The sequence below is a fragment of the Crotalus tigris genome, unplaced genomic scaffold (assembly GCF_016545835.1).
Source record: "Crotalus tigris isolate CLP2741 ecotype Arizona unplaced genomic scaffold, ASM1654583v1 scf7180000017765.3138416, whole genome shotgun sequence".
Taxonomy (NCBI): domain Eukaryota; kingdom Metazoa; phylum Chordata; class Lepidosauria; order Squamata; family Viperidae; genus Crotalus; species Crotalus tigris.
Window position 1 is genome coordinate 842,036 of NW_024096620.1, and position 20,396 is coordinate 862,431.

Genomic DNA, 20,396 nt, shown 5'->3' on the forward strand with positions numbered 1-20,396 from the left:
ATAAAAGGATGATGCTGTATTTACAAATGCACCAGTTCAGTCTGAAAGTACAAAAATAGATTCTATTGAAGCATCAACATATGCTTTATATGTCTAATGCTGCTGTTGTTCCTGCAAGGGTAGAATTTCTTGAATATTAAGCCTGGATTTTCCCTCATTATTTTCTTATGGGTTCCATGGCAAGATCTTCCAACCAAACAGTCTTTTGGCTGATAAATAAAGTCTCCATTTATAAAAGCCTATTTCTTAATTGCTCCTTGCAGTCAAAGAATTACCTAACCAGAGTAGAATTTTTTGACATAAAAATGACATAATTTATTTCAGATTTATTATGAGGTAAATTGCATCTATGAACCCCAAATGATAATTCTTATTATTTGAGTGCTTATACTGATTGTCTTAATTTCCATCACCTCTTTTCCTGTACCTACCACGATATCTTATCTATGATGATAGTGAGTGTGATGTTATTAGATGTGGTGGCTCAGTGCCTAGAATGCAGTACTACAGGCTAAAAGATTGACTCAGCCTTCGATCCTTCCGAGGTTGGTAAAATGAGGACCTAGATTATTGAGGGCAGTATGCTCACTCTGTAAACTGCTTAGAGAGGGCTATAAAGTACTGTGAAGAGGTATATAAATCTAAATGCTGTTGCCATTGCTATTAGGTCTATCATTTACTTAGTGAATTAATTGTTTATAATATTAGCATTGTACAAACATAGCATGAGCTACACTGGTTGTGGGTGCTCCAAAACTGGAGGTTTTTAAGAGGAGACTGGACAACCATTTTTTTGAAATGATGCAGAGTTTCCTGCCTGAGCAGGGAGTTGGACTAAAAGACCTCCAAAGTCCTTCCAACTCTGTTACTTTTTTTCTGTACAAGAATATGTGCATATTACATAATTATACTTCACCTTTTCACAAGAGCCAACTTTGTTGATTTTTTTTCTTTTATATGTGATCATTGTTTTCTTTTCCTTTTCTTCTTTTTGTTTTGTCCAACAATTGCTTTTATCCAGATTCTTATAACTTTCTCGCTTCCTTCTATATAGGAAGGGATCATAAAGATGGAAATGGATGGAAAGCTTACAAATGTGATAATTAAGTAAATATCCAGTAACATTTTACTTAGAATGCAAGTAAACTACCATTTCAACACAGATCTAATGACCTTTCTTGTTTATTTGAGAATGAACATATAGTTCCATTTATAAGTAGCTATTAATTGGACTTATGTTGAGAAATACAAAAGTAGGGTTTAACATTTCATCAATGCACATATTGCCAATATTATGAGCTCAGATGCTCATATCATCTCTAAGAGATTCTAAATTAACCTGAGGATAGATTTCCCGTAGATAGATTTACATGTATACATACAATGCTTCAAAATAGCAATAGCTGGAGATCAGACTTCTGTCTTTTAAAATTATGTTTGTCTATTAATGTAATTGGTATATGCTGTTCTAAAAATATATCACAATTTATATTTCTGTTAAGTAGTCAGATATCATACTTGACTAAACTTTCAAAAGGACTTAAAATTCAACATTGAGTTTTTGGGAATTATCTTCTCGTTTCCTTTAGGATCCATAATTAGCACACTCAGTTTTGCATTTAGAATAAGTGAAGGGTTTTCAATGAAAACCTGCCAAAGAATATGTAAATACTTGTCAATGCCCCTTAATTATATCTGAAAAGGGGGGAAATGTTATGGTCATCTAATAATTCAATGCAATCCTTGGTTGCATAAACAGAGGCATAGAGTCAAGATCACGTGAAATATTAATACCACATTATAAACCTTAGTAAGACCATACTTGGAATATTGTATCTAGTTTTGGTCTCCACATTATAAAAAAGATGTTGAAACTTTAGAAAGAGTGCAGAGAAAAGCAACAAAGATGATCAGGAGAGTGGAGACTAAAACCCTGAAGAAAGGTTGCTGGAATTGGGTATGTCTAGTTTAATGAAGACATGATAGCAGTGTTCCAATATTTGAGGGGCTGCCACAAAGACGTTGGGGTCAACTTATTTTCTAAAGTACCAGAAGGCAAGACAAGAAACAATAGGCAGAAACTAAACAAGGAAAGAAGCAATTTAGGACTAAGGAGAAATTTTGTTAACAGTGAGAACAATTAGGCAGTGGAATGGCTTGCCTTGAGAAGTTGTGGGTGCTTCATCACTAGAGACTTTTAAGAAGAGACTGGACAACTACTAGTCTGAAATGCTTGAGCAGAGAGTTGGACTAGAAGACCTTCCAGTTCTATTCTATATTATTCCTAAAAATATAGCTAAATTAATTTAAATTTATTAATTTAAATTCATAGAAACTAAGTGAATTAATTTATCCAGATGCAAAAAATTCATCTCATAGTCGCCTGAACTGCGAGATGGTTGGCAAATGAATCTGATAATAAAATAAAAGTAAATAAAATAAAACAAAAGGGAAGATTTCATTAGGATAGGAAATTAGTAAATCAGATTCCCAGAAGAAAATTATTTTTAAAAAATGAAGAAAATGGGGGAGAGTAATTTTAAAAATATGTTTTATCCTACTATTTTTATGTTCCTTGCAAACTGGACAACATAACATCTTTGAATTTGTCCTTTGAGATTCTTACAATAAAATCTATCAATAATTTGTATTCAAAATATAAAATAGCAAGGTTGCCTATAAAGGTTGCCTATAAATCTTGTAAATTAACTATCAAGTATTTCCATCTCATTTGCATTACCCCTCATTCACTTTACAACAGAAAAATGATGGTAGATGATCTTTTACATACCAAATGTGAAAATCTATCATAAAAAGAACTAAAGAGACATATTGGGGAAAATACATCTCGTAATGTATATACAATATGCATTAAAAAGATTTTGAAAATTCTACTGTAATTTAAAAAGATGAGATGAAGAACATAGAGAAAGCTGCTGAGTCAAATTAAAAAAAAAATCTATTCAGTCCAGCTTTCTCTATCCCAGAGTTCACAGTAGAATATGAAGGGAACAGAAACTTTGTGTTATGTTCCTGAGCATCCTGCCTCTGATTAATAGAAATAATAATCATTAACAACTTTACTCTGTATCAATACTTCTTACCAATTTGGGAGATTTGATCATATGCCCAATATTCTGCTTTTGTCATTCTTCAGAATGTAACTTAGAATGGATGCCCACTTGTAGAATCGTTCAGATAAAGGATTGTTCTCAGCATAGTATGATGCTTTTACATGATAACCTCAATGAACGGTTGAAAAAACATTTCAGTTCAATTACCACCCGTTGCTTGTTGCTCCACTGAAATATAATGTACAAGCCCATCAAAATGTGCATATAAAAAAAGAGATTGCGATGGGAATAGAAGGACTTGGAGGTTGAATGAAAATTTATTTAGATATGAAGGGAATTAACAGAGATGTAGAGATTATTTAAAGGATTTTTTTCTTTTGAATATGCATAAGGGTACTTCGATGCCAATGGTATGGGATGCCAGTAAAGCATACATGATAGGGGTTTTGATTTATATGAATAATATGCATAGACACAAACAGATGCAGAAATGTAAAGAGTTGGAAGTAGAGATTAAATCCAAGGAAAAAGCTCTTACATTAAATCCATTGGACAATAATTTAAAGGCCTCTATTAGTTTGCTTAAGGAGCAATTTAATATGTTGATAGCTGATCAGATTGCAATTAATTTGAGGTATATGCAACATAATACATTTTGTAATGCAAATAAACCTGGTAGGTGGTTGGCTTACCAACTACAAAAGAAACAGAAATCAAGGATTATAGAAAAAATAAATTACAAAGGTAAAGAAGTTTATCAACAAAATTTGATTAAAAGGAGTTTTTTAGATTTTTATTCAAAGTTATATGCTAGTGATAACATACAGGTTTCAGATATAAAAAAGTATTTACAGGAATCACATTTTCCTAAACTTACTACTGATCAAAGAGATGAGATTAATGGTTTAATTACTTCGGATGAGATTATTTGGACTATTAAACAATTGAAAGTTGGTAAGGCTCCAGGTACAGATGGATTAACAGCAATTTATTATAAAATGCTATCTGAAGAAATGATAGAACCATTGAAGGAACTTTTTAATAATATTTTATTGGGAGCAGAGGTACCCCCATCATGGAGAAGGACTTTTATATCATTGATTCCGAAGGAGGATCAAGATTTGACCAGCCCAAAAATTATAGGCTTATATCTCTTTTGAACACAGATTATAATTTTTTTTCAAAAATATTGGCAAATAGATTAATGCGAGTTTTGAAGCAATTGGTTCATAGTGACCAATCTGGATTTATATCTGGAAGATATATGAAATATAATGTTAGACAAATCGTTAATCTAATTGAGTATTTGGATAAGAACAATCAAATCCCTGCTGCTTTGATTTTTTTAGATGCTGAGAAAGCTTTTGATCAATTAGATTGGCAATTTTTATTTAGAGTAGTAGAGGAAATGAATTTTGGGGATAAATTTTTAGTTGCCCTTAAGGCAATATATCAACAATAATCTGCACAAATTATAGTTAATGGAGGTTTAACAGAAGCATTTAAAATTGAAAAGGGTACAAGACAGGGATGTCCTTTATCACCATTGTTATTTGTTTTAACCATGGAGATTTTACTTATTAAAATTCGGGAGTCACCTAGAATAAAGAGAATAAAAATAAATAACAATGATTATAGGTTGAGAGTTTTTGCTGATGATTTGGTTGTGACATTATCTCAACCGACAGACTTGGTTAGGGATTTGCTAAAAATTTTAACTCAGTATGGGAAGGTTTCTGGTTTTAAGCTAAATAATAATAAGACTAAAATATTATCAAAAAATATGTCTATGAAGGAAAAGGATGTTTTGATTAAATTAACAGGTTTTGAAATAGTGAGACAGGTTAAATATTTGGGAGTATATATCACAGCTTCCAATATCAAATTATATAAAAATAATTATGAGATACTATGGGCAAAAGTGTAAAAGGACTTAAATGATTGGAAAAAATTACAATTATCTTTATTGGGGAGAATTTCTGCAGTTAAAATGAATATACTTCCAAAATTTCTTTTTTTGTTTCAAATGATACCTATTTTGAAGAAAGATACTAATTTAGAGGAATGGCAGAAAGGGATTAATAAGTTTATTTGGGCAGGGAAAAAGCCAAGAGTTAAATTCAAGATTATACAAGATATACGGGAAAGAGGAGGGCTTAAAGCGCCTAATTTAAAATTGTATTATGATGCGGCGGCTTTAACTTTGATTAGTGAGGGGCTCAACTTAACAAATAAAAATATTCTTTCTCTTGAGGGATGGGATTTATTATATGGATGGCATGCTTATTTAATTTATGATAAAAAAGTTGATCAGGTTTTTAAAACTCATATTTTGAGAAGTGCCTTGTTGCGTGTCTGGAAAAAATATTATTATAGGTTAAATTATAAAATCCCAATTTGGGGAATTCCTGGACGCGTGATAGAGGGAGTCTCTAGGGGAGTGAATTTGGATAAGATTTCTTATAAGGAATTACTTAGCTTGGTTGGGCAAGATTGGCAATTAAAGTCATTGAGTGAGTTGAAGCAAGAAAATATTGTACACTCTTGGTTTCAATATAATCAATTGTTAGTGAGGTGGAGTTTAGATCAAAAAGTTGGTATTACTCTAGAGGATGTTAATTTGGTAAAACAGATTAAAGATCAAAGTCAAACTCATATAAAAAGAATTTATAATGTTTTAATAGAATTGGATTCTGAAACAGAATTAATTAAAAATTGTATGATTAAATGGGCGCAAAATATTCAAGAACCAATTTTATTGGATACATGCGAAACAATTTGGGTTAGAAATGTAAAATTTACTCAGGCGCAAAATTTAAGAGAAAATTTTTATAAAATGTTTTATAGATGGCATTTGGATCCCCAAAAGTTGTCCCGCATGTATCCGAATTTACAGCCCAAATGTTGGAGATGTGGAAATTTAGATGCAACTTATTTTCATATTTGGTGGACTTGTAGAGATATTAAAGCTTTTTGGATTAAGATTTGGTGGAATATTTAAAAGATTTTAAAGAAAAAGATAAAGTTTACTCCACAATCATTTTTGTTGGGTATTATTGTAGATTTTGATGTTAGAGAAACTAATTTGATGTTGAAAGTTATAACAGTTGCAAGACTATTGGGGGGGCAATATTGGAAGAAAAATTTATTGCCTACTCTGGAAGAATGGATACTTAAAGTTTCTAATTTAGCAGAAATGGCGAAAATCTCCGCCTATTTGAAGGATCAATCACAAGAAAAATATATTATGGTTTGGAGAAGATGGATTGATTATATTCAGAAGAAATATGAGATTGAAAAGTATTATCTTGCTTTTGAGTAGATTTTAGATAATTATTAATAGTTATAATTATCTTATTATCTTTGATTTAATTTGTTAATATTTGTTTTGAGAAGGAGTTAAAGTGTGTTATGGTTTTGTTTGATAGTATAGTTGGTTTATGTTAGTTAGATTATGTTTGTTTATTTTATTTTTTATCCTGTAATCAGCTCTGGGAAGTGGGGGAGGGGGGAAGGGGTGGGGGGGTTTATATTGTAATAAATTTATAAAACTTTTAAATAAAAAAAGAGATTGCAACTAAATATACATATACTTATATATGTTGTCTGAACTAATTAGGTTTTTATTGTTGTTAATTGAATACAAATATATATGTATGTGTCTTATCCAAAGGAGTGTGTCTACAATTGCAAGTGGATGATGATGATGATGACTTTTGCACCATTCTGCTCACAGTGACTGTGGTTTACAAGAAAAATCATTCTAAAAACTTACTAGCAATACCAACACCCTTCTTACATACAACATAAGGCTGTTCTTTGATGAATGATTTTTTCTGTATGATACATATTCAGTTCTGATGAATTTTTTTTTCTGATTATACATCAGCCTGTTAGATTCTTAGGTCATATGTGCATTACTGTGATGTTTTTGCATTGGAAATGTATGCTTGGAGACCAATTAAAATAAATAACTGCTCCTAGTTCTCACTGCTGATAAAGTAATGTAATAGCTATTTTTGTAATAATTTTTCTTTAGGTTGGTATGATTTGAAGCCTTGATACTTGTTCACTTTCATGTATCAAATTTATAAGACTCTAGAGAATGTACACAAGAGTTTTACTTTTTTAGTTTAGAAAGCTGTAAAAGGCCTGGTACTTTGAAACTCACGATGTTCTTCTAGTCATTTTATGTGAACATCTTTCAAAGACTGAGGACCCATCTGAGACTTCCAAGAAAAAAATGTCAGACTAAAGACAAGTCTGCAAAAATCAGAGCCAATGACTGGGGCAGAATGAAGACCCAGAAAGTAGGCTGGCTCTTTGAAAATTTCTGTCCCAAGAAAGAAAAAAATTGAGATTACTCACTGGCAGTAGAAGGCCACTGTTCTGTTGTGGTTCAGCTCTGACTTGAATGGATAATCATGGAGCACCTGATTGCTTCAGTATTACATAGCATTGTCCCACGCCTTTCCCCAATGTTATTTAGCTACTATGTGAAACCAATTGTAGAATGTCATCTGTAGGATTAATCTAAGGTGTCATTAATACACTGATGACACTTGAAATTGTCACCATGGGGTGAGCTGGAGGCACTGCAAAATATTGAACTGATGCCTTGATTAGGATAACAGACTAAACACTAGAAAGTTGGAGTTGTGATTTCTTTATAAACAATTAGGTTAGCCAGTATTATAACATAGACCCTGATGATTGTTCTTGATGGAATTATACTACCTCTGGTCCATAACTTGGATCAAACTGGATTTGTGGCTCCCACATGAGTAGAAGGTATTTTGGAAGAATTTTGCTGAAGTTCATTGGTAAGACATTTATAATCCTTCCTGGATCAGGAAGTCTTGGAATCTACCATGACCCACCAATGTACCATAAATCTAGGCTACTACAATACCCTTTATATTGGGCTGCCTTTAAAGACAACTTGGAAGCTGAGAATGGTGTAGAAAGCAGCATCCATATGGCTGGCTGGGGACATTCCTATTGCAGAACTTAAAGGTCATTGGCAGGTTTCTAGGCCAATTCACACTATGGGTTATCATCCATAAAGGGTTATATAATGAAGTGCCAGGATATCAGGGATCACTTTGACAAGTATGATTCTGCCTATCCAGTCCAAACATTCAGATAATAGCTCTGAAATCTCATGAAAGAAGAAAGGTGTGGGCCAAAAGGCCAGGTTCTACCATCCAAAGCCTATTTTAATGGGATATAAATTTACATATACTAAAAAATATAAACAAACAAATAACCAGAGTAAAGTAGTCTGTAAATACAAGAAACTTTAATTGCAGTACTGTAAGACTTATGACAGAAACATAATCCCTGTGCCAACCAAGTGACAGCAGGAAGTGTAGATTGGGCATAAACAAATGCTGTTCTCTTAAACCAGGGGTGTCAAACTGGTGGCCTGTGGGCTGTATATGTCACACGCAGGCCACACTCAGTCCGGTTCTGCAAAAGCAAAAAATATCACGATATGTCACGATACATCACTTGATGCGATTGAGTTTGACACCAGTGTCTTAAGCAAATGCCTATAATCAAATCCTTTTCAGCTGAACCTTTGCTCACTCATTTAGTTTTTAACCGTGAGTTTTATCACAACTCCCAATATGGGTCTCCTCTATAGCAACAATGGTGATTTGGAGTTTGAAGTCTGTAATGCCATGTTTGTGGGCTGTGTACGTCAGTCCCCCAGTCTCTTTGACTTTTATAGCTCAATAGATCTCTGCCTTCACATTCATCTCTTTCCGAACAGGAGGAGATATCCAATATCCCCCTGGCTTTTACACTACCTGTGTAGCAAATAAAGTTGGGCTGTTAATTGTAGCAGTTTCAGCACTCTTAAGATGTCATATTTAATTCTGTTATGAACTTCTGCTCAGTTAGTTGAGAATAAGCTTCATAAACAACACTGAATTTATTCTGGTGCAAGCATGCATCACATTATGCCGTGAATGTATATAAATAATGGTCAAAGAAAAAAAAAGCTAATGTAAAACTTCCATATTGTAGATTATGAAAAATAATTGGTAAAAAGGCTAGCATGGACAATGTTACTATAGAAATTGCTATTGCAATTTGTGATTGATATAAGGTTATAATCCAAAATATAATTAGGTAGAAATTTACTGTGCTGTGACTGTATTTATAATATAATTAATCTCATGGATAAAGAAAAGTTATCTATTCTAGCCTCAGCAATTAAAGTAGCAAATGAATAGAATCTAAGGACCACAGAGCTAGAAGACCATTGGAGGTCTTCTAGTTCAATCCCCTGTTCAAGACAAGAGTCCTTATGTTATCCCAGAAAAATGGTTGTCCATTCTTTTCTTAAAACCTCCAGCAATGGAATACTCACAGTTCTGGGGGATTAATTATTCTTACTATTAGAAAATTCCTCCTTATTTCCAGGTTGCATCTTCTTTGACAAGCTTCCACCTACTAGTCCTGTCCTTAGATGCTATGGAGAATAAATCAATACCCTTTTCCCTGTGACAGCATTTAAATATTGAAAAACTATTATTATGCTTTCCCTGAGTATTCTCTTCATTAGGCTAGACCACAGGTCGGTAACCTGTGACTCTGGAGCCGCATGCGGCTCTTTGAGCCTTCCTCTGTGATTCCCAGCCTCCTCTGCCATTTGCAGAGAGAGACAGAGACAGAGAGAGGCACTTGCGCTTCCCTGCTTCTCTGTCTCTCTCTCTGTGTGTGTGTTTGTGTGTGTGTGTGTGTGTGTGTAAAAGAGAGTGGACTCACGGTGTTCTCCGACAAGCTGAAAATCTTTTTGGGCATGGCTTCTCCCTTGCTGCGTCTCTGCAGGAAGCAGGAAAGGCAAGAGAGAGCTAGCTAGCCCAGCTATGCTGACTCAGGAATTCTGGGAATTGAAGTCCATGAATCATAAAATAACTGAGGTTGCCTACCCCTGAGCTTGTTGGAGAACAGCTTGAAGCCAGCTTGCCAGGTGAGCAGAAGATGGGAGAGAGGAAGAGGGGGGGGGGAGAAAGAGAGAGAAAGAGAGAGGGGGGAAGGAGAGAGAGAGATAGGAAAGAGAGAGAGAGAAAGAGAGTGGGGGAAGAGGACTGGCAGACCAAGGACAGAAAGAAAGAGAGGGGGAGAGAGGGAGGGAGGGAGAGACACAGAGAGAGATCCTTTTGATATCTAAAATGAAGATAACACTGCATATATCCTTTTTTACCTTTATGAGATATATATATATATATATATATATGTGTGTGTGTATATAAAAGGTAAAAAAGGATATATGCAGTGTTATCTTCCTTTTAGATATCAAAAGGGTTTTGCGGCTCCCCGTGTTTCGTTTTTGGTGGGAAACGGGTCCAAGTGGCTCTTTGGGTGTTTTGGGTAGCCTACTCCTGGGCTAAACATACCTAGTTCCAGGATTCAATGTGAGTCCCTCATTGGGTCCAGAAGTTTATTCTTTCAAGCTTTTGGACTCGTGCTGGACCCCATCCTCAGGGAACTTCTCATTCTCCAGTATATGTCTCTCTCATTATGGAGAGTGAGAAGTTCCCTGAAGATAGGTTCCAGCGTGAGTCTGAAAGCCTGGAAGAATAAACTTCTGTCCTAGTGACTAATTCAGATTGGATCCTGCAACATTATTCTGGAACACATATTAGTTCCCTTTGCTGGTCATTGTATAATTTAGCCTCCAGGTGAGAAGAGCAACTTATCATCTTTGTTGCTCTTTTCTGCATTCTTTTTAGATCCCCAGTATCTATTTTGAATTGTAGTGACCAAGTACACAGTATTCCAAGTGTGGACTTACCAATACAGTTTATAATGGTACTATCATTTCACATGGTTTTGAAATAATCCCTTTGTTGATGCAGCCTAGAACTGCATTGGCTTTTTTGGCAATTGCAGAATGCATCTGACTCATACTCCACCAGATGCCTAGATCCCTGTGACAACTACTGCTACTATTACTACTACTTTATATATATGCATCTGATTTTTTCCCTGCCCTAGGACCTTATTTTTTTCACTACTGAACTGTATCTTGTTAGGCAGGCCCAGTGCCCAAGTCTGTCAAGATCCTTCTGAATCTTGAATCTATTTTCCAAAGTGTTGGCAGTTCGTCCCTGTTTGGTGTCATCTGTAAATTTGATCAGTTCCCCAGCTTATCTCCTCATGTAGATATTTTATGAAGATGTTGAAGAGCACCAGACACAAGACAGAACCCTGTCTTCCCTCCATGTAGATGTAGCTTCACTGAGGACTACATGATGAGTGTGGTTTGTCAGCTAACTGTGAATCCTTTGGTGATGGCGTACACCGCTTAGAGAGTGCTTGCACTTAAAGCGGTATATAAGTCTCATAAATAAATAAATAAATAAATCTCACATTGTTTTACCTTACCAAGAAGTAGGCTGTGGTCTACTTTGTCAAATGCTTACTGAAGTTCAAATATACTATATCCACAGTATTTCCCTGATCCACCACTTTAGTCACTTTATCAAAGATGGCAATTGTCTGGTACGATCTATTTTTAAAATGTTGAGAGATGAAAAAGAGAAATATTGTTAAATAGTTTGCATTTTTATATTTAAAATGTTCTCTGTGACTGTACAATCTGATGAAGCTAGAATTGAGTTTGAAGCATTTATGGCCTTAAATTTGTAAAATGACCACTTTGCATAGCCCGCAAGCATGGCCAGTAGTCTGGGATGATAAGAATTGCGATCTAATCATGTCTGAAACATCACAGATTTCATATAATTGGTTGGAGCCTCATGGCTATTGTGATGATAAATTCATTCCTTGCATAATAATACAATCAATTTTATATTTTTGCCTTCATTAAGGGTAAACAGTTGCTACTAATCCAGATGTTGCTGAAATGTCACACTCAACAGCTAGAACACGGAATTATTTGAATTTATCTCTTAAATTTATTTCCATTTAGAATTCAAACTGTATATCAACAAAGGTATGCATGTGCTTAAGTATCAATTACCATTATACAAAAAGCTTCCAAATGATTTAGAATTGAATTTTAGACAATTACTTCCATTGTGGGAATTATTTAGTTTACCATTCTAGAAAATGTGTCTTCTGTGAGGAGCATCTATAAACTGCTTAAATATAAGTGTGGTTTAAACCTATTTTATGTACCCATATTGAAGCAGAATAAGGCTGATTGATTTGGCACATTCCTTTTAGATGACTAATGAAGCTGTTCATTAGACAATATTGTTTTATTTCATAAGCAATGTTGATGCTGTAGTTGTGGGATTCCAAGATGTCACTTATGCTTATTAACCCACTAAATCTTTCCATCCAAGCAGTAACAGTGTGATACATCAACAGACTAAACGGATATTGAGAAGATCATTGCATTTGCATTAAAAACAGGCATCTAAGATTTTATCTCCCAGAGGCATAAAGAAATGGGAAAATGGAACAAATCAATCCTTCCAAAGCTCTCACTTCCTAGTAAGTGGCTTCTCTGAGAATATTTTATATGGTGTTGGGTTTTTTGTTAACTAATCTGAAGACTTTAAATACTTGTTTCTAGAGCAAACACCCCTATCCTGATGCCCTCAAGACTTGAATTGGATTACAGATCCCACCATTGGGAATCACAGGAGTTGATGGTAGTTTGGTGTTAATAAACATAGTTGAATTGTTTTGGAAGATGCCAGGTTGGAAATTGCTATTCTCTAGATATACATATGCATGACAATATATTCACAAACTTGTGCCTAATTAATAGCATTGCTCATCTGCATCTACATGCTTAAATGGTCTATAGCAAGTCTCTTAGGCTATGAGATATGCATTTGGGAAAGATATTTTCTTATATAGAGTAAGTTCTATATTTGTAGTTCTATATCTATATTTATAGAAGTTCTTAGCCTTTCCACCATCATAAGCCTTATTAATAATGGAGTTCTCTGAATGTATGTCAAGAACAGACATACATTGTCCCATCTTCTTTCTTTCCTCCGCTTGGTATATTACTGATGACAGCAATTATGGATATCTCCCAAACCTTCCTCAATTGTATCTGCAACAATAATGTTTTAATTGCCAGTATATCAACATTACAGGTACTGTCATCATCATCATCATCATTATCATCATCAGTTCCTTTCAGGCGAAGCACATAGGGCAGCAAGCTTCTTCCAATGAATCCTATTCACGGCAATGCCTTTGGCATCTTCCCATTAGATGTTCACATCTCTAATATATTGTGGTTAGGATGATATTTCTCCAGTGAACAGAGGATAAGTACCATCCTGACTACAATATATTAAGGATGTTCTCTGGCTCATACACAAAACTGGATCAAAAAAGAAGCAAAGGAAGGGAGGTAACTGACTCTTAGTTGAAGACAAATTATTTGTTAGTACTTTTATTTAAACTGAATTAATTTTAATTACAATTAATCATTCTTAGTGGTTAGATTGCAACAGGATATAAATGTAATAATACCATATATCAGTGGTGGCGAATCTATGGCACGGGTACCAGAGGCGGCACTCAGAGCCCCTCTGTGGGCATGCGCGCCATTGCCCCAGTCCTAGGCCTTCAGCTGCCGTTGGAAAGGTTTTATAAAACCTTTTCACTTTAGGCCTCCGCTGCCGTGTACAAAAAAAAAAAGTTTCAATCAGTCAATTTCAACTTCTCACGGGAAAAAAAAAATCTTGCAAAGTCTGAATTGATGGATTGAACTTTTTAGTCCCATCCAGTCTGCTGTTACCACCTCAGCCATGCCCACCCAATGGGCCACACCCAGCCAATGGGCCACACCCACCCGGCACCTGACGATGCATAAGTAAGTTTTGGGTTGCAGTTTGGGCACTCGGTCTCTAAAAGGTTCGCCATCACTGCCATATATCATATCCAAACTTAAAAGCGATCTTTTGTATTCTGAAGGTGGATTCTAGCTCAGTATATTGGGATTCATTTGAAGCATCTTTGTTGCTTTGTCGCCTGTAACCCAAATTACAGGCACCATAATTTCCAAAATTGTAGACTTCCATGGACTAGATTGTATCCATTAGCAATATAACACTTCATCAATATTTGCATTTTAAAAATAAGTAGAAGTCAGGAAAATGCTCCCAACTAACCTGAAAGATATCATCAATATGATCAAAACCATGCTTCCATTGCAAATTAATTATCAGAAAAATTGACAGGTATGTGATGTAACTTTATTTCATTTTTCAGTTCTAGAAAAAGAGTAGTTTTTACCTTTTTCTATATTTCTTTTTAACAAGGGCAAAGAATTCCCAGGGTGAGATATGTTTTAGTGATACAGTATATTCTATTTCACCATGTGGCCTGCAGAGTCTTAGTAAAACAGTGTACAGGAAATTCTGCCAAGCATTAGAAATAGTAGGAAATTCTCTACAGCACACTGTTACACTGCCTATGACCTTCCCTTGATCCTTGAAGAAGTGGTATACATAGATAAAATACATCAAAATAAAATATATGAAAATAATGACCATTTGGAAAAGTAGTGAATTAGTAAAGGATTCTTTAATAATTTGTAGTCACAGAAAGGAATTAAAGGAAAATTTCACCAATAGTTGTAATTGTTGTCTTTTTTATACCATTTTTGAAAAAATGGAAAAAGTTAAATATTTAACTTTGAAATTTAAGTAACATTATATTTCTTTATATACTTTCCTGGGAAAAATCCCAATGCAGTACAGTTATGCTTACTTCCATGTAAACATCCATAGGACTGCACTGAAAATTACTCAGGTAGTTTAAACATTTATATATTGACCTTTATTGTAACACTGTGAATGAAATCTAATTTGAATTCTGCAAATAGTTAAAATGTTTTGCCATTTATCAACTAACAGGTCAGTACAGTTGCCTAGATTCTTTGAAAATTAGATCAGGGAAGTTATGATGTGCTAGTAATCGACTGGACAATCTGCAAGTCTTCTATATATTCTTGGACTATACATTTTAAATACTTTTAACTACTGGTCCCTGCAGTAGTTGCTAAGATATATTAAATTTAGAGTCCCATAGATTTTACTCAAATATGACTTTTGATTGGTTAAGAATAATCTGCCCACTTGAATTAGCTCCCAATATTTGAATGAATTCTAACTTAGAGGTCTGGAGGAAATCCATTGTTTTTTATTTAATTCCTAGTATTAGTTTATAAATTTCAGCCTCCAAAGCCAAGAGCAATAATTTCTAATGGACCTGTTACAACCATAACTTCACATTATCTCCACTGATTTAAAAAGTAGAATCTATGACCACTGCAATTTTGCCTTCATATTGTTGTTCAACTAATTTGGTAGTCGAAACTGGATAGCTATTGGCTATTACATATAATTGATATTCAATACTGTAAAATTAGCCATTTTTATTCTGCTCATGACAGTGTTTTTAATTATAACATAACTGATCCATTTGCTTAAGAGTAAAATTAAGTGACAGCAAATCCAAACAAACATAATGTGATGCGAGTATGAAAGGGCAGAGCTTCTGTCACATTATAATCTCCTCTCAAGTTCTGTATCTAGAGCACCTAATAACAATGTAAAATACTAAACATAATAAAATGATAATTAAAACATATTAAATATATCAATTGAAACTATACATGTCTACTTAGACATACATTTCCAGTTAAATGGGTACAGTATAGAAATGTACTCCCAAGTAGCAGCAACATTCATATCAGATTCAGTCCATCTTTTCTGACAACGTGAAGCTGTAGTAACCATCATTGTCAATCATTATCACTAGAAATTAGGGATTATAAGGATTATGGTCTCACCATTCCAAAATTCAGAAAGTTGTTATTAAATACTATTGTAAATAAAAAGACATTATGCAACTACCAAACAACAATGAGGGACAATTATAGTTAACAAAAAAGATGCAACTTAGTTCCATAAGTTGCATCTCACTACATAGAAAATAATATATCTGTCAAATATAACTCAGTTGGGGTAGTGTTAGAGCTATAGAGTTCAGTGATGTCCTACTCTGAACACAAAACATTGAAGTCTCAGTCCCTGTATATTCTCTTAGACTCACACCCTAAATCTTGGACAATTTTTTGCAATGCAGAAGGTTATAGAAACCAAAAGATTTTTTTATAGAAATCAGACTCCATGATCCAAAAATAGTGCCATCCAATCCCAGTGATTTCAGAAGTAATCCAGGCTTAACTGTTGAATCCAGAATGAAATAACCATAAAATAGGACTCTATTGTTATTATCTAGCTGTGGGGAAAGTTGAATCTTTTACACTTTAAATAATATATACACTCTGAAAAAACTCTTAATGGTTGTATATGTTTTGAATAAAAAAGACATTTATCCTCAACCTGCATAGCTATGGATGTTAAACCCAACTTCTAGGACAGTTGACCATAGAAAATACACAAACAGCATGCACTGATAAAGAACACCCAAGCTACTTAGTTGTGCATATGTTCCAAATATATAACTGATGTCATGCATATTAAACTATAAAAGAGCTAATGAATATCCATACGAACATAATATGTTTATTACTGTGTTTTTCTCTTTAAAACGGCTAAGATCATTGCCTAATAAGACTTGTTATAACTTTCTTGGTCTTTTCCATGGAAAACCTTGTGGTTTTTTTTTTTTTATCCATATAAAGGATAGGGAGATCACAACTATATCTGTTTGGTATCTTAATTGAATGATATGAAATTTACAGAAAAAAACTAAACCATTCTGAGAGAATAAAACCTGCCAACTCTGCCTTTTCCTGCTAATCCTGTAATCATTTCATATCCACTGAATATTTAAACATGTACTAGCAGTTGATAATCCCATAGGAAAAACAGCCAGATATTTAAAATTCATGGTAATTTACAACAATCATTGCCATGGTTTCAGTTCTTAATCAATCATTGTTCTTCATCATGGTGCTCCAGCTTGGGAAGACAAGTCAGCTTCATTGTTTTTTATGATCCATTCCCTCCCACCAAACTGTCTTCCTGACTGACATTTGTGGTAGACAGATTTGCTCTCAGGAGACGTGGGTGGCAGTTATTCAAATTAACCCCCCTCCCCTCTCAAGCAGCTCACTATTCTCAGTAGTGTTTTGTTTTTCTACTTGGCACCACAGTTTTCTTTGGACATTTTAAGACAAGTCTCTCATGATTTAAGTGCTGGGTTGACAGAATACATGGTTTTAAACTCACATTGTGAGGGTTTATGCAGTCTTCAGCATGTTGCAGTTATAGTCACTGGCACTCAGTTTCCCATTCTTGTTAAGGTTTCCTCCATCAAGAGGCACAAAATTCTGCAGGATACAGAGATTTACATCCTGTCCAGTACCTACCTTATCAGTAAAGATCCTTGGGCAAAGAATGCCTAAAACTTCACTGCCTACCTCAAAATATGAAAGTGAGACAAACTACGAGAGTCATGCCAGTTTGGATATCACCCAGATTAGCAAAATCCATGTCATATTTTGAGAAACAGAATAATCTGATGATAAGTGGGCTACTAGAATAAACTATACATGGATAAGACAAGATAATCTGGAATTGTTGGAATAATACAATAACAGCAGATGTAAAGACAGGGGATATATGAAGTATATGAGGGAACTATAGATGGACAGATGACCTGCATCTACACTAACTGAGAAACAGCTAGTTACACAATGTTTCAATATAGCGAAGAGGAAGCTACTATTACAATTGGAGAAAGGCCAATTACACATTATATTCCATACTTAAGAAGACCTGAAAGAACAATTGGATGTGCAGCCAATATTTGAAGTTGGAATGATAAACACCATTTCCATTACAAGCACATCTGCTGATATGATGCATAAGATCATAGATAAACTAGCTACAATCAACTCTCTAAATTAATTACCAAGGCTTAGCAGAGAAGTACCATCAGATAGTATGCTAGACAACAATCCTTATACCATGATAACTCAAACCAATGAACTGATATATGCTACAGTTGCTGTAATCCTAGAGATGCTTGGCTGAATAATCAAGAACAGCAGTACATACCCCATCTCCAGAAAATAAGGTTAGAATCTAAAATCAAGGCAAATCAGAGAGTGGTTAATCAGTTGGTGGAATTGCAGAAAAGTGTCAAGTTCAGGGATAAGATTTGGCTACTGAAAAAATACAAGTACATGACTCTATCTGAATTCATCGAGACTGCTAAACAAAGGCTTATAGGTAGCACTGGCTACCAGGCTAAGGACCTATACTAGGGAAGCAGAGGTCAAGAAGATAAATGCCCTGTTTTCCAAAGAACTATTCAAGCCATATTCGCAATTGCAATGAAATAACACAGTAAAGCAGAGCCACCAACAGTGAAACTGAACAGTTCTGGAAGGACATGGGAGAAAGAGAACACATATAACACCAGTGCAAAATGGATGCAGAATCTGAGAGCAGATTACAGCAATTTCTCAGAGTAGAAAGCAGTCACCATCACAATAGCAGACATCCAACAGTGGGTTAAGAACATGAACAGCTGGACTGTGCCTGGCTCAGAGAAGATCCACATCTACTGGGTAAAGAAATTAACAGCAATACAGAAATGCCTAGCTTCTTCCCGATTTCCACCCAGACTGGCTAACCCAAGAAGAACACTGATCATGGAAGATATCCCACCCACCAGGAAACAATACTAGCAAACTTTTGACCAATGACCTTCCTTTCCACAACTTAGAAAGTCCTATCAGGCATCCAGCTACAGGACCATATGGACTAGTACATGAATACAGTTCAGAAAGACATTGGGAACAACACCATAAGATCAAAACTCCAATTGTTCATAGATAGAGCAGTTGTCCAAGACTCAAGATCTAGACTAATCTGGACTTACTGACTACAGGAAAGCCTAAAACTCAATACCTTACATAGGGATCTGTGAATGTCTGGCACTATATGTAATTAGCAGAAAACTAAGAACGTTACTCAATAACTCAATGGGACTGTGGAAGACAACACTAGAAGTCAACTCAAAAAGTTTACACAATACTTGGAAACCGCTTCTGGGTTTTTTGCTTGAGATGGAAAAAAAGAAACTTTGATTTTAGGGTTTATCAATTAATAGGTTTGTTGTTAGAGAAATGGCTAGTTTATATTATTATGTAAAAGTAAAAAGTTGAGGTTTGATGTTATCTTATTCTACTGCACCAAAGGGAGCTGGAAATTAACTCCTAAAATCTGCTGTTTTGCATAGGTTTGAACCCATCAGCCAGGTAATCACCAAGATTGGATATGGAAATGAGTTCAAGAGTGGAACATCAGCTAGTTTCTCTACATGGATGACATCAAGTTGTATGCTAACAATTAATGAAACATTGATTCGGTGATCTATCTGATATGGATCTACAGTTAGGACAATGAAATGTCATTCAGACTAGAGAAGTGCAGCCAAATGGTAGTCAGTTGGTGAGTGTCAAAGCCGTTGTCATGGATGAAAATCAGAGCATCCAAAGTACATCAGCAAGATGGCACCCAAAGATGAGTTGCTGAGAAAATGTCTGAGGCAGCAGTAGATATGAAGTGCCATGGTAAGACAAAACATTGCATGGGATGTACAGATGACTGACATAGCAGACATTGAGAATCCTACCAATTGCTGGAAAGGGCTAGATTAAAAGACAGCACTAATACACTGATTGCAGCAGAAAAACAACCACAAGCACTAGATCCATAAAGCAGGAGACCCTGTCTATCACATTAAACAGACCCCAAGATGGAGACTATTCAGAGAAGCCACAGAGTCAGTCCAAGTAGAACTAGCAGGATATAAGATGCAAGCAGGAACAGTATAAACTGAACAGTACAACAAAATACTGGCATTGTGTACAGGATCATCTGTACAGAATATGGACTAGACCACAGGTCGGCAATCTGCGGCTCCGGAGTCGCATGCGGCTCTTTGAGCCTTCCCCTGTGGCTCCCAGCCTCCTCTGCCTTTGCAGAGAGAGACAGAGACAGAGAGACGCAATTGCGCTTCCCTGCTTTTCTCTCTCTCTCTCACTCACTGTGTGTGTGTGTGTGTGTGTGTGTGTGTGTGTGTTTGTCTGTATATATGTAAAAGAGAGTGCACTCACAGTGTTCTCCGAGGAGCTGAAAAGCTTACTGGGCGGAGCTCCTCCCTTTGCTGCGTCTCTGCAGGAAGCAGGAAGCAGGAAGCAGGAAGGGCAGAAGAGAGCTAGCTAGCCCAGTTAGGCTGACTCAGGAATTCTGGGAGTTGAAGTCCATGAGTCATAAAAGAGACGAGGTTGCCTACCCCTGAGTTGTTGGACAATAGCTTGAA